The following is a 27,500-nucleotide window of genomic DNA, read 5'->3' on the forward strand; positions in this document are numbered from 1 at the left end:
AGTTTAATAAAACAGACAGGCAACAGTATCTTGAAATAAATATAGAAGATACATATGTATAATATAATACCTATTTAATACAGAAGAGAATATATATATATACTTACATATACATATATATATGCGAATAAATTTATATAAATATACACATATACATCCATTTGCACATCATATATATATATGAATATATTTTTATAAATATACACGCATATATATAAATTTGAACAAAAATACACATATATTGTCACTGTGTATATTTATACATACATATGTTTCTTACATACAAAGGATTTACCTGGAAAATTATAATTTCACCTTGTTAGTTGTATCAGGAGTACAAAATATTAAAGGCAACAGGAGTACAAAATATTAAACGCAAGAGGAGTACAAAATATTGAATACATTCGGAGTAACTAAGAAGGAAAAACGAGACACGTTGTTGTTTACATTCGTTTGACACAGAATAAACTTTTTTTTGGCTAAAAACTTACCTTCGTTCACCTGTTAGTGGTCAGGTAAGTTGATATTAAGTGCACATAACCTCTTACCTTTTCTCTGTTTCTGCTCGACTTAACATCCCATCTCTTTTTCCACTATATATGTATATATATATATATATATATACATACATACATACGTACACACGCACGTACATGCATGCGCGTGAGTGTACACCATTTCCTTGTGTTTCTGCTCTTTTTCCAGTCTATCCATGCATACATGTGTGTGTGTGTGTATAGTAATAGTACAAGACGTGGACTTGCTCTGCGGCCAAGCTTACGAGCTGCCTTTAACGTGTCTATGTACCTGTGTATGCGTATGATCAGAATGTGTATTTGTGTACTTGTATATTATAGACGTAGCATGATCCAATAGTTTAAGAAGTTCGCTTCGCCTTTAAGAGATATCGAGAGCAATTCCGCCTCTTGTCATTTTGGGTACATGTTCCTTTTACATCACAGTACCGGTTTCAACGCAAGTAGCCGGGCGTATTGTACCCCTACTTCAAGGCATTATTATCGATCCTGTTTAAAGATTACGTCGGGAGGTATTATATGTCGGTGGAATACACAAACAATCATACACGAATTCAATGTATTAGCAGTTCTGCTGATTGAGCAAGAACTTCATCGGAATCGACGGAGATCCATTTGTATACATACACACACACACGCGCGCGCGCACGCACGTATCAAGCAATCATACACGAATTCAATGTATTAGCAGTTCTGCTGATTGAGCAAGAACTTCATCGGAATCGACGGAGATCCATTTGTATACATACACACACACACACGCGCGCGCGCGCGCGCACGCACGTATCACATCGAAGGGACTGATGTTCGTTCCCGCCTGAGATGGGTGCTTATAATTAGCGTTACAATTTTCATAATCTCAAGTAGATATTTAATCAACAGGTAGTCGGTGTGTGTCTGTCTATCTATTGATCGATCGAGGTAGCTAGCTAGCTAGCTATGCCTTGACCGACTGACTTAGACTTTTTTCTCTCTCATCTATCTTTTCTTTAGAAGAGCGTGAGTTCGAAGCTTTAAGATTTTCTCCATATAAAGCGCCAGCCTAATGCAACCTGTTGTTGTTCTTTCACCTTGTCTGAGTGTTTTCTGCTGAAGTAGAAGTATTGGAAAATAGAATGATCGAAACATTTTACTTTGGCACACACACACACACACATTTTATATGAGAGTGTTGAAAAGTTCCTGGCTTTAAGGATGTCGCAAAACGCCTAGCTGGAGGCCCAACCTCCCGAGTTCTTTTCAGGACTTAGAAAAACTGAAGGACCACTGCAATAAGTGTGTGAATCTGTGAAGGAATATGTTGAACTAAACCATAATTAAATTATCCTCCTGTATTTTCTTTTACCCAAAGTCAAGAACCTTTCAACATCCCCTCGTAGATATAGATATAAATATATACATACATTCACACTGACACACAACACAAACACGATGGGCTTCTTCAGTTTTCGTCCACCAAATCCACTCAAGGATTTGGTCAGTCCGAGGCTAGTAGAAGACACTTGCCCAGGTGCCACACAGTGGGACTGAACCCGGAACCATGTGGTTAGGAAATAAACTTCTCACCATACAGCCACACCTGCACCAATACTCTCTCTCTCTCTCTCTCTCTCTCTCTCACACACACACACACAACACACACACACACACACACACACACACGCGCGCGCGCGCGCGCGCGCGCGCGCGTATCACATCGAAGGGACTGATGTTCGTTCCCGCCTGAGATGGGTGCTTATAATTAGCGTTACAATTTTCATAATCTCAAGTAGATATTTAATCAACAGGTAGTCGGTGTGTGTCTGTCTATCTATTGATCGATCGAGGTAGCTAGCTAGCTAGCTATGCCTTGACCGACTGACTTAGACTTTTTTCTCTCTCATCTATCTTTTCTTTAGAAGAGCGTGAGTTCGAAGCTTTAAGATTTTCTCCATATAAAGCGCCAGCCTAATGCAACCTGTTGTTGTTCTTTCACCTTGTCTGAGTGTTTTCTGCTGAAGTAGAAGTATTGGAAAATAGAATGATCGAAACATTTTACTTTGGCACACACACACACACACATTTTATATGAGAGTGTTGAAAAGTTCCTGGCTTTAAGGATGTCGCAAAACGCCTAGCTGGAGGCCCAACCTCCCGAGTTCTTTTCAGGACTTAGAAAAACTGAAGGACCACTGCAATAAGTGTGTGAATCTGTGAAGGAAATATGTTGAACTAAACCATAATTAAATTATCCTCCTGTATTTTCTTTTACCCAAAGTCAAGAACCTTTCAACATCCCCTCGTAGATATAGATATAAATATATACATACATTCACACTGACACACAACACAAACACGATGGGCTTCTTCAGTTTTCGTCCACCAAATCCACTCAAGGATTTGGTCAGTCCGAGGCTAGTAGAAGACACTTGCCCAGGGTGCCACACAGTGGGACTGAACCCGGAACCATGTGGTTAGGAAATAAACTTCTCACCATACAGCCACACCTGCACCAATACTCTCTCTCTCTCTCTCTCACACACACACACACACACACACACATACACACACAATACTTCATCGTGAAGAATTTTTGGTTAATTACTACTTTAACACCCGGCCATCAAAACAAAAAAAAACCACGAAAACGAAAATTGGTAAATTTTGATAAGTGTACCCATTTACCAAATTTGCGCTAATAAACCGAGTAGTGGGGAGAGGACTTACGGAAAATTCATAAGATCCGATTTTTTCCCCTCATAACCTTCAGGAAAATGGATATCTTTTAATGAAATTTTATATCAATACCTTTCAAACGGCGTAGATTACGATTATGAAGAAATTTGTGGGGGAAATTTTTCCGAAGGGGTGTGGAGAGAGCTTTCGAAGAGAAAGAAATTCATAAATTATTTTTTTGCTTGAGTGCAACTGAAAAAAGTTAAAAAAAAATTTAGATGAATTTATTTTTCGTTTGAGTAATAGAAAAAGGTAAAAAAAAAAAATCCCATGTATCATGGTGAGAGAAACAAATTCATAAATACGGTGTTAAAATATGGTTTCACTATGGAAAAAAGTTAAGGGCGGTTTAGTTGTTGTTTTTAGCACATCTCCACCGTTGGGGGTAAGAAGAGCTGTATTGCATGCTCTTTATAATTGTAATCTATACCGTCTGAAAGGTATTCATATAAAGTTTCATCAAAGGATATCCATTTCCCTAAAAGTTATGAGGGAAAAATCAGATCCTGTGAATTTTCCGAAATTCCTCTCCTCACACCCTGATTCGATGGCGCAAATTTTTGTTTTCCACATCTGTTTAACTGGTTTTTTTACACTTGTTACACTTTTTTTTTGTTTTGGTGGCCGGTATTAAAGTAGTAATTAACCGAATTTTGTTGTATTTAAAATCACAGTGAACAGTTTCCTTTCGATTTTGTTTTTCAGTTTTATTGAATGCATATGAATGTGTATTCGCACGCTTGAGAGACTATATATAACGATTCAAACTAGGGTTGACGTTTGATTAAGGAAGCACCAATAAGTTGGAATTTCCACCGTTTTGACGGGGATTTTTCAGATTTTTTTCACAGTGCGCTTTTAGCAAAAAAAAAAAAAAAAAAAAAATAATAATAAATTGAGAAAAATGTTTCCTACTCTCACCCCATTTTCCCCTCTCCGGACCAATTTTGGTCGATTTTGTGGGCACTAGTACATACGATAATTGTTTCGGTTAAAAGATAAAAGTAAATATTTCCCGACGAAAAGGTGCATAATTCAAGGGACATTTGGCTGTTGTTTTTAATCCTCCCCCCCCCCTATTCCCTTCGCCGAACCGATTTCAGTCGACTTTGTAGGCACTACGTACTCTCTCTTTTACTCTTTTACTTGTTTCAGTCATTTGACTGCGGCCATGCTGCAGCACCGCCTTTAGTCGAGCAAATCGACCCCGGGACTTATTCTTTGTAAGCCCAGTACTTATTCTATCGGTCTCTTTTGCCGAACCGCTAAGTGACGGGGACGTAAACACACCAGAATCGGTTGTCAAGCAATGCTAGGGGGACAAACACAGACACACAAACATACACACAAATACATATATATATACGGCGATGTTTCGCATGTCGACGGAAAACTTGTGCTACGACAACCGAAACGTTGCCATATGGCGATGTGTTGCCATATATACATATATACGACGGGCTTCTTTCAGTTTCCTTCTACCAAATCCACTCACAAGGCATTGGTCGGCCCGAGGCTATAGTAGAAGACACTTGCCCAAGATGCCACGCAGTGGGACTGAACCCGGAACCATGTGGTTAGTAAGCAAGCTACTTACCACACAGCCACTCCTGCGCCTACGATGATTTTTTTGGCAAATTTTTTCGGTAGTAAAAAAAAACGTAATTTTTTTTTTTTTTACCGAAGAGGCTTCTGTAGTTTTTAAGCGCGTAGTGCCCCCACTCCCAAATTATCGCCATAAAATTGATCAAAATCGTTCCGGAGAGGAGAAGACTGGGTGGATGGGGGAAGTAAAAAACCAAACATCATTTTTTCGCAATTTTTTTTCTTTTTCGCTATGAAGATAGTCCAGAGCATTTCAAAGGGCACTGTGAAAAGGAAATCCGAAAAATCCCCGTCAAAACGGAGAAATTTCAACTTGTTGGTGCTTCCAAAGTCCGCACAAGACGGTTGCTTTTCTCCTCACTCAAAACTAACCTGACCTGATGTTACGCAACAAAGCACCCAGCATGTTTCCCCAACCCCGTTATAATACTATGCGTTACGCTTGAGCGAGAATAACACTGCACACTCAGATACGTTGTTACGAATCGTATGACATATTACAGTGTAGACATTATGTACATGTTGCACTCAGTTCAGACACAGTTAAGTCTATTTCTGCACGTACGTAGAGGTTGTCTCAACGGTAGCAGACAAGATGGACTTAGTTAAGTCAGAAAGGCGACAGCTGATCTTCCTTTGTAGTTTATTGTTAGTTGTCTGTGTTGGGGAGCTAATTAAGTGTTTGATGTTGTGGCTATTTTCTGACGGTGCATGTCTGTTTGTGTGTGTGAATGTATGTATTTGTGTGTGTGTGTGTGTGTATCGTGTGTATGCGAATGTGTGTATAGTATGTGCGCGTTGTTCCTTCTCGAGTCACGCCTGGCTCATAGTGGCCGGTTTCCCGGTTTCCTCGGCGTATAGGTTCCCCACCTGGACGGGACGCCGGTCCATCGCAGGTGAGCTGCAAGATGCAGGAGGAAAGAGTGAGAGAAAGTTGTGGCGAAAGAGTCAGCAGAAGTTTCGCCATTACCTTCAGCCGTAGCCGCGTGAAGCTTAGGTGTTTCGCTCATACACACACACACACACACACATCGCCCGGTCTGAGATTCGAACACGCGATCCCTGGACCGCGAGTCCGCTGCTCTAACTACTAGGCCATGTGCCTCCACATGTGCGTGTGTGGTGTATGAAAATGTGTATGTGTGCTGTATACATGCAATTGTGAATGCGAATGTGTATGTATAGTGTATATGCAAATTCTAGTGTGTGTGTGTGCGTGTATGCAGATGCGTGTTTGTATGGGATGTATGCAAATGTGCGCGCGCGTGTGCGTGTAACTGCTTCGAATTCTGACTTTGCTTTCGCGTAACTGTGTTTAATAATTAATAATGCTTTCTGTGAACGTGTGTGCGTGTGTATGCGCGCGTGCGTGAAGCGGGCGCATGTGTGTATCTAAAATTGTGCAAGGATATCTTTTCCAAGCTGTAAATTATGACCACCTTATATCTTTTCCTTGTTTAAGTCACTGGATTACGACCATGCTAGAGTTTATTAGTCGAACAATTCTACCCCAGAACTTTTTTTTTTTAAGGCCTGGTACTTATCTATCGGTCTCTATTTGCCGAACTGTTAGTTTACTGGCGACGTAAACAAACCAGCACGGCTGTCAGGCGTGTGGGGTTGGGAACTAACTGAAACACAAATGCGCGCTCACACACACACCTACCTACCTACCAACCAACCAACCAAACGCTCGCGCGCGCGGCGGACTTTCTTAAATTTCAGCGCACAAGTCTTTGGTCGGCCCGAAATTGTAGAAGACACGTATCTTCTATAAGGTGTCTACAGTGTGACTTGAACCCGGAACCATGTGGTTAAGAAGCAAACGTCTTACCACACATCCACACCTACGGCTATGTATATGATTTTCTTGTTTTTAAAATGTCATCATCATCGCTAACTTCAAAATTTCGGGCGACAGAGGAGGCCTTAAACTGTAGTTATGCTTTCTATCTATAGGGCGCTATAGTAGCAGTTGTCCGAATGTCCACATACACGTTGATCAAAAGCATTCAAGCAGTGGTTTTTTTTGTTTTCTTTTTCTTTTGTAAATTTATTTATTTCAGTCATTGGACTGTGGTCATGGTGGTGCACCGTGTGGAAGGGGTCTGGGCAAGACTTCCACCCCCACCCCCAAAATAACCCTAAAAAGAATTTTTTTTTTGACACAAACCCCACTTTTAGGCTACGGGGAATACGAATCTGCAAAAAAATTGGCGAAAACCGACATTTCTAAATTAACACCCCCCCCCCATTTCCTTCATTTTTCACTTTTTCCAAAAATACGGAGATTATGATTATTATTATTATTTTATTTTATTATTTTATTTAGTTTGAGCTCACTAGCTGTGGGCATGCTGGGGCACCGCCATTTGAAAAAAAAATTGATTCTGAAAAAAATTTTCAAAAGTTTTTGTAAATATTCTTTTTAAGAATTTTTTTTTCTAAATACGGATATTATGATTCGGACAAAAATTTCAAACATTTCTGTACTTATGGTTAGGGTTTTAGGGTTAGGGTTTTAAGGTTAGGATTAAGGTTTTAGGGTTAGAGGGATAGGGTTACGGTTTTAGGGTTAGGGTTAAGGTTTTAGGATTAGTGTTGGGGAAAACAGTCAAAATTGAAGAAGTTGGGGGAGGGGTTACCGAATTTTGGCAATTTTCCGGAACCTCCGTATCCGAAAACGGGGATTTTTGGCAAAAAAAAAAAAAAATTTTCAAAAGTTTTTGTAAATATTCTTTTTAAGAATTTTTTTTTCTAAATACGGATATTATGATTCGGACAAAAATTTCAAACATTTCTGTACTTATGGTTAGGGTTTTAGGGTTAGGGTTTTAAGGTTAGGATTAAGGTTTTAGGGTTAGAGGGATAGGGTTACGGTTTTAGGGTTAGGGTTAAGGTTTTAGGATTAGTGTTGGGGAAAACAGTCAAAATTGAAGAAGTTGGGGGGGGGTTACCGAATTTTGGCAATTTTCCGGAACCTCCGTATCCGAAAACGGGGATTTTTGGCAAAAAAAAAAAAAAAATTTCAAAAATAAACATTTGGGGGGAAATGGAGGAGTCTGTCAAACATCTAGAAGCCAGTACTTATTCTGAAGTCTGTTATTTATTCTATCAATTTGTTCAGCCGAACAGCTGTTACTGGGATGTAAAAACCAACGCCGGTTGTCCAAGCAGTAGTGGTGGACAAACACAAACATACAGAAACGCGCGCGCGCTCACACATACATTGATGGGCTTCCACACAGTTTCAGTCTAACAAATTTAGAAAGCATTTGTCATCGCCAGGCTAACCTTTGCCCAAACTGCTGCGCAATGGGACTGAACTCAAAACCACGTGGTTACAAAGCAACTTCCCTAGTTACACCCATGCCTGATTACACCATACTTTTTCTTTTTTCTTTCTCCGGTTCACAGATAAACAATATCCGAAGTGTCCCTTCTTTTAAAAGATGGTAGATAGGGTGTGATTCGAATGGAATTTCATTGGTCTTTCTAGCATGTCGGTATTTTTCGTTTCTAATTAGTTTTGTAACTAATTGATCAACTGATTCCCCATATTTTCATTTACATTTATTGTATACCAATGAGGCATTGCTTGGATCAAATTGTGGCTTTCGAGGGTTGCGGGTCTATGGGCAGTGCGGTTCATAGTCCAGAATTTCCAGTACACGAATATGTGTCATTTTTTTTCCATGTTGGTTTATAGGGGACAGCGAATCCTCGAAAAAACTATAAAAACAAAATTTTTGAGAAAACCACTGATCTAACAGCTGGATACTTTGATGAAAAAAAAAAAGAAAATCAGCGGGTTTTTCAATTTCTGGTCGTCCCCCAGCGTCGTTGAGCTACGGAGAGGAAAGCTGTTCTGTCAGAAAAATAAATGTAGTTTTGTGCGTGTTTTACTAAGGTGCAGGTATAGCCGTGCGGTTACGAAGTTCGCTTCGCTGCCACGTGGTTTCGGTTTCGGTTTCGACCCCCCCCCTCTCCTGTGTACGGCATATTGAGCAATCATCTACAATATATCCCGGGGCCGACCAAGTAATGCCGTTGTTTTCGTCCATGGGATTGTTGTTCTTGGACATAAGTTGACTTTCCAAGATCGTGAATTATACGCAGACGGCGAGCTGGCAGATACGTTAGCACGTCGAGCGAAATGCTTAGCGGTATTTCGTCTGCCGTTACGTTCTGAGTTCAAATTCCGCCGAGGTCGACTTTGCCTTTCATCCTTTCGGGGTCGATAAATTAAGTACCAGTTACGCATTGGGGTCGATGTAATCGACTTAATACCTATGTCTGTCCTTGTTTGTCCCCTCTGTGTGTAGCCCCTTGTGGGCAGTAAAGAAATAAGAAACGTTAGCACACCGGGCGAAATGCTTAGTAGTATTTCGTCTGTCATTACGTTCTGAGTTCAAATTCCGCCGAGGTCGACTTTGCTTTTCATCCTGTCGGGATCGATAAATTAAGTACCAGTTGCGTACTGGGGTCGATCTATTCGACTGCCCTCCCCACTCCCCAAAATTTCAGGCTTTGTGCCTTGAGTAGAAAAGAATTATACACTAAACTATCAGTATCGCCCGGCGTTGCTCGGGTTTGTAAGGGAAATAACTATATAAGCATTTTTAGAGAGTTACTTCCCTTATAGATGCTAATTCGGGCTTTCTTAGCCATTTCTGTTTTGGTGTCTTCAAGCCATGAAGTCGTTGTTCTAAAAGAACGCTGGTCTCCTTGACCACGCTTTACGACGTTGATTTCCTTACACTCCCTTCCCCACAGCTTCACGAGGAGGGAAGAAGGGGGAGAAGCAACACAGGTGCAGGTGTGACCATGGACGCCAACTCCGCCGCCACAGACACACGAAAAATTATGCATTAAAATGGAATAAAAAATTATGTTAAATTATTTTTTAAACCGTAGACTCATCGTAGACTCATCGTAGACTCATCGTAGACGCGCGCTAATACTCAGACGGGCTCGATATGAATCACGACTATAAGATACCCGAATTTAGTTAAACTGCACCGCAAAATGTGGGAGTAGTTAGGAATCTAAATCGAAGGGGACAGACACTCACACAACTACAGTTTTATATATATAGATTTTCCTATTACGTCAGTTGTTTGAAGGAATGAGGCCGAAGAAAAATCATGGCTTACGTTTACAGGTTCACTAAAAGATGATATGTGAGCATGGCGGTGTTTTTATATTACAGCCGTAAACTCAACAAAAGAATAATGCACAATGAAAACTGGAAACTAGTCTGACGAATACACACAATACAAATCGTTGAAGTAAACGATAACATGCGAAAGCTTTTATTTCTTTGCCAGCAACTTTCAATGGCTAGCTTTCTGTACGACGAAATAATAGTGATATATAATGAACTCACTGTCCACGGAGCTCATAATATTTGTTTTAAATCCAAACTAAGAAACTAAATAATGAAAGTATACCGACCTACACAATTGTCATCCCACCCCACCGCCTGCCCTACCCACGCGCCGATTTTGCTTTCTCGTAACTTTCAGAAAAAATGCATATTTTTAAATAAAATTTTCTTTCTACCCAATATTTTTCAGCGGGTGTAGATTCCGATTATATAGGAATTTGTTATGCAAAATAAAAATTAAAAAATCATACCATTGTAGACGAAAACTGTTTTTGCACGTGTCTAAGAGGATAACTCTCTTCCGGGACCATATCCACAGCGAAAGGTTTTTCTCACGTCCGAGTGCATTCGAATATGTTGAATTTGACATGTATGGGTGTAGTGTATGTGTGTGTATACATATACACATACATACATATATACACACAGACATATGTATATGTACACATACATACATATATATGCATTCATGCAAATGCATACATAAATACATACATACACACATACATCATACATACATACATAAATACACACACACACATACACACATACACACATACATACATACATACATACATACATACATACATACAACCCCTAACCTTAATCCTAACTAACCCTAATTCTAACCCTAAATCTAAAATAGATTGAAATGCAAATAGATCGATGCTAGGGCCATAATTATGGGTGACATTTTCATTTGACACCGCTAGAAAAAAATCCCATTTTCCGTAGCGGTGTCAAATGAAATTGTCACCCATAATTATAACCCTAGTATCGATCTATTGCATTTCAATCTATCTATTTTAGATTTAGGGTTAGAGTTAGGGTTAGTTAGGGTTAGGGGTTGGGGAAGGGTATCTTTTTTTTCTTCACAAATGTAAATAAACCCAATCTGTTTCTTAAAGGAGGGATATATCCATTATACACAGAATGTTATTTACCTAAATGGAGGTCAGCGATTGGTTAAAATTTCCGAAATGCTCGAAATTAAAGACGAAATATGTTACAACATATAGAATTTTTTCAATAAAGCCAAGAAAAAATGATGTTTTATAAACACATCCTACCAGTATACGAAGTTTAAAAGTGTTTAGTTAACTAGAAATTGTGTTGAAAAGTGCCGTTCAAAAGGAAAAGATCCTGGGTTTATTTACATTTCTGAAGAAAAAAAAAAAGAGATACCGTTCCCCCCACCCCTAACCCTAAAACAGATTGAAATGCAATAGATCGATACTAGGGTTATAATTATGGGTGACAATTTCATATGACACCGCTAGAAAAAACTGCCGTTCAAACCGAAAAGATCCTAATAGCTTATCTCGCGAAGGTTTACCAAGATTTGTATTCTTTATTATAACATTATCTTTACTACCTTAGCTGATCAACTGCTTCTCTAGTTGTTGAACCGTCACCACATTACGCGCGCATGCGTGTTGACGTTTTACACTTGAATCAATACAAAATACTTAGTTTTTATCTGTGCATTAATTCCCCGAAAATCTGTATGTTATAAAACAGGTGTTATTTGTATAAGTGGGAAGAAACTTTGGAATATTTCCACTCCAATGGGTTGCCCTGAACCTCACCCTTTTTTTATCTCGAGGCCCTGAAAATCTCATTCGAGAAATGGGGAGATGTGAATTATCCTTTTGTATAGAAGTTATGAGAATCTTTCTTCGGTAGCTTCGTTTCCCACGCAGTTATCGGTCTGTTCGTCTGTTGCATGCATGCATGTATGTATGTATGTAGGTATGTAGGTATGTATGTAGGTAGGTACGTACGTGTGTATTTACGTATGATACTATTTGTCCCCCGTCCTCCTTTTGATAGACTTTTTAATTCTCCCTTTCCTGTCCACGCATGTACCTTTGTTTATTTATGCTTGTATATGTGTATAATGTGGTTGCAAATATATACTCATATACATATTTGTAAGATATTTGTGCTTGTTTTTTCTTCAATTTCTGCAATTTCAACCAATCAATGACGTCTATTGAGGTGAAAACATTCTGTGCCGTATGAATATCTCCCTCGTTTAAGAAACAGATTGGGTTTAGGATCTTTTCCTTTTGAACGGCACTTTGTAACATAATTTCTAGGTAACTTATAAGTTTTAAACTTCGTATACTTGGTAGAATGTGTTTATAAAACATCATTTTCTCTTGGCTTTATTGAGAAAATTCTATAGGTTGTAAGATATTTCGTCTTTAATTTCAAGCATTTCGGCAATTTTAACCAATCGCTGACCTCCATTTAGGTAAATATACATATAAACGTGTGTATGTTTGTACGTGGTCTGATCAATAAGTATCCGGACTGTTGCCATAGTAACGAAGCTGAAGTATGTAGAGTGAAGCTGCTTGGGACGGATTGACTTGAAACTCTTCTGTCATGCGCACTAAGTTTTAGCATTCTAGTTCACTTCCACTGTTTACAGCAGTACTTGGAAGGAAGGTGTGTAGCGTGTGATTGTCGCATTGACCATAACAGAGAAAGTTGAGCAGAGAATCTATTCTTTTACTTGTTTCAGTCATTTGACTGTAGCCATGCTGGAGCACCGCTTTTTAGTCGAGCTAATCGACTCCAGGACTTATTCTTTGTAAGCCTAGTACTTATTCTATCGGTCTCTTTTGCCGAACCGCTAAGTTACAGAGATGTAAACACACCAGCATCGGTTGTCAAGCGATGTTGTGGGGACAAACACAGACACAGAAACATACACACACACACACACACACACACACACACACACACACACACACACACATACATACATACATACATATATATATATATAAGACGGGCTTCTTTCAGTTTCCGTCTACCAAATCCACACACAGGGCTTTGATCGGCCCGAGGCTATAGTAGAAGACACTTGCCCAAGGTGCCACGCAGTGGGACTGAACCTGGAACCATGTGATTCGTAAGCAAGCTACTTATCATACACCCACTCCTGCATCAATTTTTTTCAAAAGCTTGGCGATACCTGCTCAGAGGCCTACGCAAAATTTTCAAACAGTTTTCATCGTCCTCGGCACAATCAAAGAGATCTTGTGCAACTGAAACCCGAGTGTCTTTTTGGTCAGCTGAAAGCAGTTTTGGCACAAACTTGGCAGACGCGTTTCATACCCAAATCTTCAGTGATAATATACTGAACTAAACCGTAACTAATCTGATAGCTCACAGATGGTGATTCGAGGATTTCCCCTCACAGCAGCTCGTACATCTGCAATGTTTTTCTCAGTTCTATTGGTTGCGAGTCTCCGAGAACGTTTATCAATATCGAGATTTTTTTCGACCATCTTGGAAATGTCTGAACTACTCATACACTTGTCTGCGGCTCAAACACTCTTCTCCGTGCACTTTGTGCAACTTTGCGTAGGTCTCTGAGCAGGTATCGCCATGACAACTTTCTCTTTCATAGTCAATACGACAATCACACGCTACACACCTTCCTTCCAAGCACTGCTGTAAAGAACGGAATTGAGGTAGAACGTTCGAACTTAGTGCGCATGCACGACAGAGTTCAAGGTCAATCTGTGCTAAGCTGCTTCATACATTTTGCGTACTTTAGCTTGGTTACTATGACAACAGTCCGGATACTTATTGATCAGACCGATTGTGTATGTATGTGTGTGTGTAAAGTATGTAATGCAGTATGTGATGCATGTGTGAATATGTATTCATTTATTCTTTTATTTAAGTCCTTAGACTGCGGCCATGCTGGGACACCGCCTTGAAGAATTTTTGTCGGGCGAATGCTGCCTTATGCCGAACTGCTAATTTATGGGCCGAACCGCTATGTATGTATGTATGTATGTATGTATGTATGTATGTATGTATTCAGCCCATCCCATCCCATACCGCATTCCATATTGAATATAAATTTATTAAAATTTCGGAATTCTCCTTCCCTACAATTTTACTTTCTTTTTCCAGAATTTAATTAAGCTAATGATTTCTTTTCTGAACGGCAACATTGAAATTTTAATTGTTCAAAATGACATTTTTTGGTATCTTAGCGTCCAGTTTACCATTAAAAGGCTTTTACGATAATAGTAATAACAACAACGGAATTGATTATATGATCCCATTTCATTTGGTTAAAAAATATAATTGAAAAATATAACTAACAATAAAGATAGTGACAATCATTTACCCGCTCAAACTTCCCTCGTGACATCGATAAAGATCCTAGGCTGAAAAAGAGAGTGAACGATATCGCATCTCCATACCGACACTCTGTGTACCAATATCGAAGGATCGCCATGGCAAATCTTTCGGTCAAAGTCTATGATGTCATGAATGAGTGTGTGACATTGTGTTTCATCTGCTTGACGAAGCTGTACAGTCAAACACACACTCGTACCCAAAGTTACTCATGACTGACGTCATATTCTTATAACGAAACATTGTCGCATTGACTGTTACTTTTAGTTTCCTTGAAGCAAGAGTCTCCGAACAGTTTCTACCTCCATCTTGTCAGTCATCTCCCTCTTTCTCATTTTCTTCCTTTCCCTATATATGTAAACAGATATACAGACATATACCCAGAGTTAATGTTTATCGCCACCTAAACGTGGGTGTTCTATAAGAACAGATGATACTGCTATTTTAACTCCAGGAGGACGCCTCCTATAGCTGGTTATTCAGCGCGCTTCGCACTCGATATATACTGCAAGCGGGGAGAGAACTCCCTATTATCCTAGCTCGGAGACCACCATATCACGTGGTTTCGATCTTATTTAATCATCCTCAGTGATGGATACTCACTTTTACCTTTCACCTGTTTTAGCCATTGGACTGTGACTATGCTGGAGCATCGCCTTGTAGAATTTTAGTCGAACAAATCTACCCCAGTGCTTATTATTTTTAAAGTCTGGCACTTCTTATTTCATCGATCTCTTTGCCGAATCTCTAAGTAATGGGGACGTAAACAAAGCAACACCGGTTGTCAATGGCTTGGATGTCAAATACAATGACACTTGCTCACACATACGCACTCATATATGTTCAACGATATTCCACACAGTTTCCGTCTACCAAATTCACTCCCAAGGTATTGTTCCGCTCTGCTCGGGGCTGAACCCGAAACCATGCGGTTGCAAAACGATCTTCTTTATCACGTCCTTGTGTAGTCCTGTTAGGAGAACAACTTCTCATTCAGACAGACATGTATTAAACACACGATTGTTCTATATTTGTATCATTCTTTTTTTTACTATTATATATTGTATAAAAAATGTTCATATGTGTGTTAATGTGTTTCTTTATTACTCTATATTCCTCTGGTCTTATTCTTCATTGCTGCCTTTCCCTCTGTCCTCCCCACTCTCTTTCACACACACACACACATTCATTTTCCCTATCCCTGTCTGCTTGTCCCTACCTCTTTCTGTATTCGTCTCTTTTTTCTTTCGGTCTTTCCCTCTCTTCCCTCTCTCAAGCCTTTCGTTTAAGTCTTTGTTTCTCTCCCCCACACTTTTTTATTTTTTAATTATGCTAACATAATTTACGAAATTTCTCCCACCTTTTCATCTTCACAGAAAAACTAGTAGCAACAACAAAAACCCACAGCAACAACAGCGATATCAATAACTTACATATTCTATGCCCACAGCCATTCTAGAGAACATTCTTCCCGTTCATTCCCACAAATTATACCCTACATGTTGTCAAACAAGTTTAAACACCACGTTGGTTCCTCTGGAATTATTCTCCCAAGTTACATTAACTTACAAACCCTGTTTCTGTTCCCAGGAAACCTAGAAACCCTTCGAATTACATCTATTTTCTGTTCTCAGTGAGTTTTCATATACGTCGTTCCTTTTTCTGTTCCCAGGAAACCTTGAAACCCTTCGAATTACATCTATTTTCTGTTCTCAGTGAGTTTTCATATACGTCGTTCCTTTTTCTGTTCCCAGGAAACCTTGAAACCTTCGAATTACATCTATTTTCTGTTCTCAGTGAGTTTTCATATACGTCGTTCCTTTTTCTGTTCCCAGGAAACCTTGAAACCCTTCGAATTACATCTATTTTCTGTTCTCAGTGAGTTCATATACGTCGTTCCTTTTTCTGTTCCCAGGAAACCTTGAAACCCTTCGAATTACATCTATTTTCTGTTCTCAGTGAGTTTTCATATACGTCGTTCCTTTTTCTGTTCCCAGGAAACCTTGAAACCCTTCGAATTACATCTATTTTCTGTTCTCAGTGAGTTTTTCATATCGTCGTTCCTTTTTCTGTTCCCAGGAAACCTTGAAACCCTTCGAATTACATCTATTTTCTGTTCTCAGTGAGTTTTCATATACGTCGTTCCTTTTTCTGTTCCCAGGAAACCTTGAAACCCTTCGAATTACATCTATTTTCTGTTCTCAGTGAGTTTTCATATACGTCGTTCCTTTTTCTGTTCCCAGGAAACCTTGAAACCCTTCGAATTACATCTATTTTCTGTTCTCAGTGAGTTTTCATATACGTCGTTCCTTTTTCTGTTCCCAGGAAACCTTGAAACCCTTCGAATTACATCTATTTTCTGTTCTCAGTGAGTTTTCATATACGTCGTTCCTTTTTCTGTTCCCAGGAAACCTTGAAACCCTTCGAATTACATCTATTTTCTGTTCTCAGTGAGTTTTCATATACGTCGTTCCTTTTTCTGTTCCAGGAAACCTTGAAACCCTTCGAATTACATCTATTTTCTGTTCTCAGTGAGTTTTCATATACGTCGTTCCTTTTTCTGTTCCCAGGAAACCTTGAAACCCTTCGAATTACATCTATTTTCTGTTCTCAGTGAGTTTTCATATACGTCGTTCCTTTTTCTGTTCCCAGAAACCTTGAAACCCTTCGAATTACATCTATTTTCTGTTCTCAGTGAGTTTTCATATACGTCGTTCCTTTTTCTGTTCCCAGGAAACCTTGAAACCCTTCGAATTACATCTATTTTCTGTTCTCAGTGAGTTTTCATATACGTCGTTCCTTTTTCTGTTCCCAGGAAACCTTGAAACCCTTCGAATTACATCTATTTTCTGTTCTCAGTGAGTTTTCATATACGTCCTTCCTGCTGCAAGCCTTTTTTCTTTATAGCTGCCATTTACAAAATTTAAACGACGCTGAGCTAAGAGAAATAACTCAGTGATATGTATTTGAACAGTATAGACAAACACAGGTATTTCAACTACTATACTACATGAATTCTTGATTTATTGAATTTATCTCCGCCTCTTGAGGGCATATCATAATTATCAAGTGGTAAATTAGACCAACTGGAATTAAGAAGGCGAGATTTAAAAAAAAGCCCTTCGGTCATGACGGACCATGGGATTGTGCGGGACAGACTGTGTGGTGTGTATGTGAATTGCTTTTGTTAGTGTGTGTGATGAGTCAGAGAGAGTTATGTTGCTGGTGTGTGTGTATGTGTGTGTGTGTGTGTGAGAGAGAGAGAGAGAGAGAGAAAGAGAGAGATAACTGAAATTTTTTTTTCACTTTTTGTAGTGAGTAAATGTGTGAGTGACTGACAGAAAAAGCGAGAGAGAGAGACGTTATGCATATATGTAAGTATGAATGGCTTCAGTGACACACACAGACGCACGCAGGTTGTTATGTATGTATGTATACATAGATGTATGTATCTATGTATGACTGAGAGAGAGTTAACTGAATTTTTTTTAATCACTTTTTGTAGTGAGTGAATGTGTGAATGACTAACAGAGAAAAGGAAAGAGAGGTTATGTATGTATGTATGTATGTATGGCTTTGGCTGACTGTCATCCTGTACTCCCCTTGTTGCTAGCGAAATGGTATATGCCGGCTGTGTGAGCAACTGGTTGTTTTAATGGCGGAACAAACAGGGGGAATTCCATTAGAAACAGTTTTAATCGATTTTCTCGGTAACTATGGGGGCTAGAAAAAAATACAAAACGCATTCCAATCTATGCACCCGTCTCCACATTTGTGCCATTTTTCACGCGAATCCCCCCAGCCATTTGGCTGTGAACCTCAAAACAAGAAAGAATACAACGATTGCCCACGTCCAATTTACATTATATAATATATATATATATATATATATATATTATATATATATATATATATATATTATATATATATATATATATACGTTATTAGTTACTCTAACTTTCTTCAGTACTTTCTCGAAAGCCCCTCGGTTTATCGTATACATACACACACACACACTCGAAGCTCCTTGTTAGATAGAGCACGCATCTAACAAAGCTCTCTCTCCCACTTCATGACTATATAAAGTGAAACATAATAGAAGGAAGATAACCAGAAGAGAGAGAAAGAGAGAGAGAGAGAAAGAGAGAGAGAGAGAGAGAGAGAGAGAGAGAATGTGTGACAGACAGGCAGACAGAATAAAAGAGAAAAAAGAATTTAAATCCTGCGCATGTTCTTATCGTAATGTCATACAGATCCTTGAAATTGTGACAGTTTTATTTAAGTAAGAGCGAATAACAACATAGGAAAGCAAAAAGAAAGTCGCGTTTGAAAATGACACCTACCGACCATATATATATGTGCGTGTGGATGCGTGTGTGTACATACACACACAAACACACACACAAAGCTTTTGCTATTTTATCATACTTTTCAAAACGAAATTAAATAGATGTAGCTGTGTATATCTCTCCGTGTTCGTGGTGTTATATAAGTTTATTCTGAAGAGAGTAAATTCAAACAAATCTACCCTACCCTAGACTCTTTGCGTGCCACCCTCCGTCCCTTTATATATACCTTTTCTCTCCTCACCAGGTTCAAACCTTATCAGGCAAGCAAGCACTCTGAAGTTGTAGGTTTCTTTCTGTTTAAGCTCCACCTTCCACCAATAACTTCAATGCGCACACGTCTTTATCTTTTATCTTCTACTTACGTCCCTGTAACTTAGCGGTGCGGCAAATGAAGCTCGTAGAATAAGTACCAGACTTGAAAAACTGAAATATGTGCTGGGATCAATTTGTTTGACTAAACCTTTTAAAGTGGTGCTCCAGCACGGCCGCCATCCAATGACTGGAACAAGTAAAAGATCAGAGAACGATTAACAAAGCAATCTGTCGCCCTCCATCCACTTTTTCAATTCTTACAGCCTCCTCCCTGTGGGGACTTAGGGCCCTCGCTCTGTGAGAAACTCTGGGTCAGCAGGTGCAGATACGGAACGGTATATAGTAAAGTTTGAATGAATTGATGAGAAAAGGGATCTGGCGTTTTAGGGCTGACAATTTGACTGATGTTTTCAAGTTTACTTATTTTGCTTACTGGTTAATCCAGCGCTGGTTGGAGCGCAAAATATACTCTGAGACTATTACTAGAAGGTAATCAATACGTTATGCTGGGTACTGCTGGAGAAGTAAGTATGAAATATCCAGTGATCTCCTCTCGAAACCCACGCCTGGACATACAGGTATCGGCAGATCGAGAGGAACATGCGTCGATCAGTTTGTAAAAGATACTGGATATGAAGTTGAGAATATGAAGACAGCTATGGAAGATCGAGATATCAGGCGTGGAAGGGTTGCATTGATCTAGACAAGTCGCCTTACCAGATAGCCATATAGATAGATAGATAGATGGATGGATGGAGGGACGGACGGGTGGGTGGGTGGATAAACTGCTTGATTGGATGACTTACAACAAACTGTTTTAATAACATCAAGGACTGGACTAAGTTGTTATAGCGAATGTCTAAGAATGGTTTCAAATTTTAGCACAAGGCCAGCAATTTCGGGGGAGGGGGTTCGATTACATCGTCCGTCGATCGTCGATGAATGTATCAGAATGCAAGGAACAAGACCCGAATGGGGATCCTTGATATTGAGTCTTCTGATAACACCTAATGATAATGGTCATTTTGACTAGCCACGGGCAACCTGCGGTCTGCGAGACTTTCTGAATGACGCGCCTAACGAAAATTTACCTTGAATCTTTTAAAAGTACTGCAAGCCTGCCATATGCTGAACTATGTCTCATGCGGCCCGTTTTGGGGACGGTGGGGGGGGGGGGGTGGACAAGTTTCCTTATACCTGATTTAGTGTTACTGCGAATACTAACAAGATGAGAGTGAGAATAGACGTGTAAACATACGAAATGGGAATCTAAGTAACGAGGGAAAAACATGTAGCGTGATGAAGATTACGAATTCGCTTTTTGTATTGTAAACATAAAGTTCAGTCTATGAATATGGGAGGGGAATAGTGAATGTGAGGGCATGGGTGAGTAATTAGAGGTCGGAGGACACAGGTGTCAAAGTTTAGTGTGTTCGTGATGTGAGGGAGTGAAGGAGGAATAGGGAAAAAAAATAATTGTGTGACTTTTACAGGTAAGGGGGTAAATAATACACAAGTGACAAGGTTCAGATTTTGTACGTGTGGGAAAAAAAACGGAACATAATTGTATACGTGTCTATGCAATGGATCGGTGGTAGCCGGACTGAAATGAGGGTGGGGGATCATGAAGCGAATGCTTAATGATTATTTATCAATATATATATATATAGGGTTGACCAAAAGTCACTTGACAGTAAATTAGAACCATTCAATTCCGAGATTTATGTTTAACAACTGAATGAATTTAATAAAAGCATCTAAATATGAAACATCATGAAAATAGTTCAAACTGAAGTCCTTCTTGAGCGACACATTTTCCCATTCGAGTCAATACAGAATTACAGATAGTATCTATGGAATTTTGATTTGCTGTCGGGTAACATTTGGCCAACCCTATATATATATATATATATGCATGTGTGCATTTGTTATATACATGTGTACGTATACATATATTCATGAGAGAGAATATATTTAATATATATATTAAATTTGGATCTTTTAGGGAAGAACGGCAGTCTTTTCTAACGGTGTCATATGAAATTGTCACCCATAATTATGACCCTAGTATCGATCTATTGCATTTCAATCTGTTTTAGGGTTAGGGGTGGGGGAAAGGGTATCTTTTTTTTCTTCAGAAATGTAAATAAACCCAATCTGTTTCTTAAACGAGGGACATATTCATACGGCACAGCATGTTTTCACGTCAATAGACGCCATTGATTGGTTGAAATTGCAGAAATTGAAGAAAAAAACAACAAATATCTTACAAACTATAGAATTTTCTCAATAAAGCCAAGAGAAAAAGATGTTTTATAAACACATTCTACTAGTGTACGAAGTTTAAAAGTGTTTAGTTACGAGGAAATTATTTTAAAAAACTGCCGTTCAAACCGAAAAGATCCTTAAATTCTGATATAATGGTAATCTAAAGACTCTGAAAGGTATTTATAGAAAATTTCATTGAAAAAATTTTAGTGAACCTCATCCTGAACACTTGCGTCGGATGAGCTTCTCCAAAACTGGAATCAGTTTCACTAAAATGAAAAATATGTTGAAGGAGTGTATAGGAAGGTGGCGATGAGTCGATATAATATTACTTGTGTCTTATATATTCATTTATGTTTTCAAGTATCTTAACCAGAACAGTGTCTCTATAATACAGAGCATTGTTGGTTGTTGTTTTTACAGAATGACCATTTCCTTTTAGAAAGATTCTTTCTTACATTATACGGTCGAACAGGGAATAGTTTCTTGTGGAGGAATATAAGCCTGCACTTGTTTAGTATATCCTGCTCTCTCTCTCTCTCTCTCTCTCTCTCTCCCTCCCTTACTTTTCTTTCTCTCGCATACATATACTCCTCCTACGCATGCAACCACACTCCCACCTCCTACACATTTACATCCTCCTCCCCCCACACACATACTTCCGCCTTCTGTGTTAATCTTACTCCTACATACTCCCACCTTCTATGCCGCTCTCTTTCTCGCTCAGTCTATTTTTTTTATACGTTATTGTCATTTACTGACATTTTCGTTTTTCTTTTCCAATTTTATCGTCTTCATTGCCTCCTTGGTCGCTTAATCAGTTATTAAATTAACTGTAAAATATGTGACAAGATTAAAAAAAACTTTGTGTAAAATTAGGGAAATGTATATCCAGAAAATAATTAATAATTAAATTGAAAGAATGAGATCACAAGTTGGGCGTTTGAAAGGTGAGATTATTTATAAAATGTACATGAAAAGCCATAGATGAAAAGTTTAATAACGAGTGTACGATGTACAATATATATATACATAGACATACACACATTATTTATATATATATATATATATATATATATATATATATATATATATATGAATCCAGTAAAAGAAGTCACATGAAAAAAAGTTACTAGGGTTTTGTCCGGGAAGCGGGGTCCGGATCCCACTAATTAATTCTGACTTTAGATCTTTTCGGTTTGAACGGCAGTTTTTATAGCAGTGTCATATGAAATTGTCACCCATAATTATGACCCTAGTATCGATCTATTGCATTTCAATCTGTTTTAGGGTTAGGGTTAATTAAGGTTAGTTAGGGTTAGGGGTGGGGAGAAGGGTATCTTTTTTTCTTCAGAAATGTAAATAAACCCAATCTGTTTCTTAAACGAGGGACATATTCATACGGCACAGAATGTTTTTTTTACCTCAATAGACGGTCAGTGATTGGTTGAAATTGCAGAAATTGAAGAAAAAAAAACAACAAATATCTTTCAAACTATAGAATTTTCTCAATAAAGCCAAGAGAAAAAGAAGTTTTATAAACACATTCTAACAGTATACGAAGTTTAAAATTTTTTAGTTACCTAAAAATTATGTTAAAAACTGCCGTTCAAACCGAAAAGATCCCTGTCTTTTCTCCTGTGACTTTACTACCGGTCACCATGTCTGGTATATATAAATGGCTGTATGTGTATGTATAATGACTAATGCATACATTTCCACAATTCTCGACCGATTTTCTCCAAACTATACAAACATAGTAATGTCCCTAGGATGGTCATGCGCTATAACATTTTGTCCACAACTCCCGCCTAAATGGACGTAAATCGACATAGTTTGTTGTATGTAGGGTCTTCCATACTTTTTCAATCTTTTTAGAAAAGTGAAAGGATTTTGTCTATTTATTTCGACTGGCCACCTGCGCGGTGACCCAGTCAGGAAACAGGATTTGGAAGCTGTTATTTTGTTTTCATGTAAATAAATGTTTATGTTAATTTCAAAGATTTATCCCCAAAATCTTATTTAGCTGTTATTTTTAGCACAACACATGTCTCCTGTAATTTTCTTTCATGTAAATAAATGTTTATGTTAATGTAAAAGATTTTCCAAATTTGTTGCATGTACACAATTTTTTTGTATGTGGGGTCTTCTATACTTTTTAAATCTATATCGTCGTATATTGGCATTAGAGAATATTTTTGACAGATTAAATTGACTAAGCTGCATTAAACTTTGGCAAGCTTACCTTTACCTATTCTGAGTTACTTGAAAGGTGATGTTCTCTTCCCTCTCTTATATTTGTTAATACCTTTGTTTACCTACCAATGCGTTTTTCACTTAAAGGATGCTTATTTGCCCATCCATTATGATATTTCGACTGTTGTCCATTGTTTCAAATATGTTTTAGCATTGAGGTGCTAGCCATTTTAAACAATCACATATGATTGGTCCCAAAGAATCAACCTTTAAATAAGAGTTTTGCTACCACTAGCGAAAGCTTATACGTATCTTTCAGAAAGCTCCATACCAATTTCACTTTATGCGCAGGCTATGTGGGAAAACAGAATAAAGGGGCTTTTGCTAGCTTATAATAGAATCGATAATCACTTGGTACACTAAAACCCATTTTCCGTTTCCAAATAATACAAGCATGCCACCTAAAAAGAGAACGCATTGACAGAAAGTCTTCTGCAACGGCAAGACAGCAGCGTTGGCAGGCTAAGGAAACTGAGGACCAGAGGTCCAGTAGACCGTTGGGATCTTTACCTTTTGACCCATTTAAAAAATAATTTTTTGTAACTAAACACTTTCAAACTTCGAACACTGGTTTGTTACTGTTATTTATGACAACCCTAACACCTTAAAACCAGTACAAACGCACGAACGATGTCATAAATAACAGTGACAAATGAAAAATACACCGCCGATAGTTGTTGTTGACAAACAACGGCAGTAATTTTATTCAGCTGAATACACGTCATTGATTGGTTGAAATTACCGAAATACGAGAACTTTGACGTGAAATAACTTCGTAAATATAAGTTTTTCTCAAAAATGCTAAGAGTAAAAGATATTTTATATGACACATTCTACCAGTGTCCGAAGTTTGAAAGTGTTTAGTTACAAAAAAATATTTTTTAAATCTGTAGGTCAAAATGGTAAAGATCCGACTGTAGAAAAGAACTGCCGCTGCTAGAGCTGCAACTACTCAAGAGTAGGGTGAAATCAGTCGAGTGCGTGCTGCTGACGCAAGGGCCGCAGACACCCCACGAAAGAGTGCTATCCGTCGGGCACGCAACGCTGTAACCACTTCTGCCGTAAGGTTGGCAGATGACATTTGTGGACCGGTTTCTGGGTTATTGCTCTTTATCAACACAGAGTAGCAGTAATTTTATTCAGCTGAATACACGTCATTGATTGGTTGAAATTACCGCAATACTTTAACAAAAAATAACTTCCAAAATACAGAATTTTCTCAACAACGCCAAGAGTAAAAGATGTTTTATGTGACACATTCTACCAGTATACGAAGTTTGAAAGTGTTTAGTTACAAAAAATTATTTTTAAAAATCTGTCGGTCAAAAGGTAAAGATCTCAGCTGCAAATATACCACGTGCACTGACCCCCATAATCCTCACACTTGCAACATCTGCTGGCTTCGCAACTCGTTGGCGGGACTCAAATGTCATATTCGATATAAGCGTTATGACTGAGAAAGAAAATGTAGGCTGTCTGATCCTCATACGTCGAAACCAACGAGAGCATTCATGCATGCATACATTTACATGTTAGATTCAATCCATGGGTGGTAGACTTAACTTTTCAGTAATGTTAAACCGTAGCTCGATTTAATATCTGCTTCTTGGATGCCGTTGGCAGAGTTTACTCTGTTTCAAGCATCTATATGTCGCGGATCTCGTCACAGAATAACTTCTATTTTTCCGTCCTTCCTTCCTCCAATCTTTTCTTTACTTCATTGACTCTTCTTTCCAGCGTTATTCTTAAATTCATTATTTTACGATGTTTGTTTCTTTTTCTATCTTCCCCCACCATTTACCTTTCGCCCTCCCATTTCATTTCTCTCGTTCACACACACACACACACTCTCTCTCTCTCTCTTCTCTCTCTCTCTCTCTCTCTCTCTCTCTTCCTCACTCTTAAGTTAAGAAGTTTGCTTCTCAAACACATGGTTCCGGGTTCAGTCCCACTGCGTGGCAGTATGGGCAAACTGTCTCCTACCAAAGCCTTGTGAATAGATTTGATAAACTCTATGACAGCCCGACGTATGTGTGTGTTTGTGCATGTGTCTCTGCTCCTCTACGCGTGCTTGACATCCGATGTTGTTTTGTCTACATCCTCGTAACTTTGCTGTTGGGAAAAAGAGACCGATAAGCATAAGTACCAGGCTTTGTCCGTTCGTGGCAATGCCCCAGCATGATCGTCGTCCAGTGTCTGAAACAAGTTAAAAGATAAAGGAAAACAATAAGTCAACGATTAATTAATTCATTCATTCTGAGTTTAGACCTCCACCACCACCATCATCATCTCCCATCACATAAATTCTCTCCACTCCGTAATTTTTCCCTAAAAATATCAACTCGAACAAAAAGGCTCATAAACAAAATAAAGAATAAAGTAAAAATAAGTCAACAAGTTGAAGAAGGTTAAATATCTGAATAGATTATTGTAGTTGGTGTGATTCCTTTAAACCCCTCCCACCTCTCTTTCTCTCCCTCTCTCAAAACTTTATATCTCTCCCTCACTTTCTCTTTCAACGTTTCGCAATTTCAGTATTCTTATCTCCTCTCTATCCTGTTACTTGTCTCAGTATATATATACACACACAGACACACGTACATAGATACATGTAGACAGATGTCTCTTTCTCTCTCTTTATATATAAGATATACATGTATATATATGTATAAAATTTACATGTGTATATGTTACACACACACACACACACACATATATATATATATATATATTTACATTTGTATATCAGTCTCATTATTTCTTTCTGTATCGCTCACTGTCTGTCTGTCTGTCTCTCGCTCTCTGTCTGTCTGTCTCTCTCTGTCTGTCTCTCTCTGTCTGTCTCTCTGTCTCTCTGTCTCTCTCTGTCTGTCTGTCTGTCTCTCTGTCTGTCTGTCTCTCTGTCTGTCTGTCTCTCACTCTGTCTCCCCCCAGCGCCTTTCTTTTCCTACACAAATTTTCTTATCGCAATCTCCACCACCATTTTATCTCTCCACGGTTTTCTGCTTCTTTTTTTGTTTTTCTGGATAAACATTGTTTTATTTTATTTTATTTCATTTCATTTCATCTTATTTTTCCTTTCATTTTTTATTATTTTTTTTTTATTCTGTACAGAATTTTTATACTTGTTTGACTTTACGTTCGACATGAAGTGTTTCCTTCAGAGTTACTGAGGAGACTGTTTGTAATGGGGCAACCACAAAACATCACACACTTATACATACACTCTCTCTCTCTCTCTCTCTCTCTCACGCATATATACACACGTATTTATACAAGTACCACACACGCAAATGCATCTGCACATACACATTCATGTTATGCGTAGGTGTGATTATACGGAGTTGTGGAAGCACTCCGTCGGTTACGACGACGAGGGATTCCGGTTGATCCAATCAACGGAACAGCCTGCTCGTGAAATTAACGTGTAAGTGGCTGAGCACTCCACAGACACGTGTACCCTTAACGTAGTTCTCGGGGTGATTCAGCGTGATACAGAGAGTGACAAGGCCGGCCCTTTGAAATACAGGTACAACAGAAACAGGAAGTAAGAGTGAGAGAAAGTTGTGGTGAAAGAGTACAGCAGGGATCACCACCATCCCCTGCCGGAGCCTTGTGGAGCTTTTTAGGTGTTTTCGCTCAATAAACACTCACAACGCCCGGTCTGGGAATCGAAACCGCGATCCTATGACCGCGAGTCCGCTGCCCTAACCACTAGGCCATTGCGCCTCCACAAAAAAGTGTTTTGCCGAACCGCCAACGGAGTTGTACAAAGCGTACAAGAAAACGTAGACACACACACACACACACAAATACATACGTGTTTGTGCATGTGGATCGATATTACGATTGGCGGTTCGGCAAAACAGCCCGATAGAATCGGTACCAGGCCTTAAA

At 38.8% G+C, this 27,500-nt stretch overlaps 1 protein-coding gene across 5 annotated transcripts in view; it reads left to right on the forward strand.

Annotated features, from left to right (window-relative positions):
* Window positions 1–181: 181 nt before the first annotated feature.
* LOC115219918 (integrin beta pat-3) overlaps window positions 182–27,500 on the forward strand; it is a 217,450-nt gene continuing 190,131 nt past the window's right edge. For 4 of the 5 annotated variants that reach the window (XM_029790225.2, XM_036509624.1, XM_036509627.1 and 1 more), the window contains exon 1: window positions 183–515. The gene's annotated coding sequence lies outside the window, so the exon portion shown is untranslated. Of the gene's footprint in view, window positions 516–27,500 lie in introns of all 5 variants that reach the window. The other variant, XM_036509625.1, reaches the window with a different exon arrangement.

This window comes from Octopus sinensis, linkage group LG15, assembly GCF_006345805.1.
Source record: "Octopus sinensis linkage group LG15, ASM634580v1, whole genome shotgun sequence".
Classification (NCBI taxonomy): domain Eukaryota; kingdom Metazoa; phylum Mollusca; class Cephalopoda; order Octopoda; family Octopodidae; genus Octopus; species Octopus sinensis.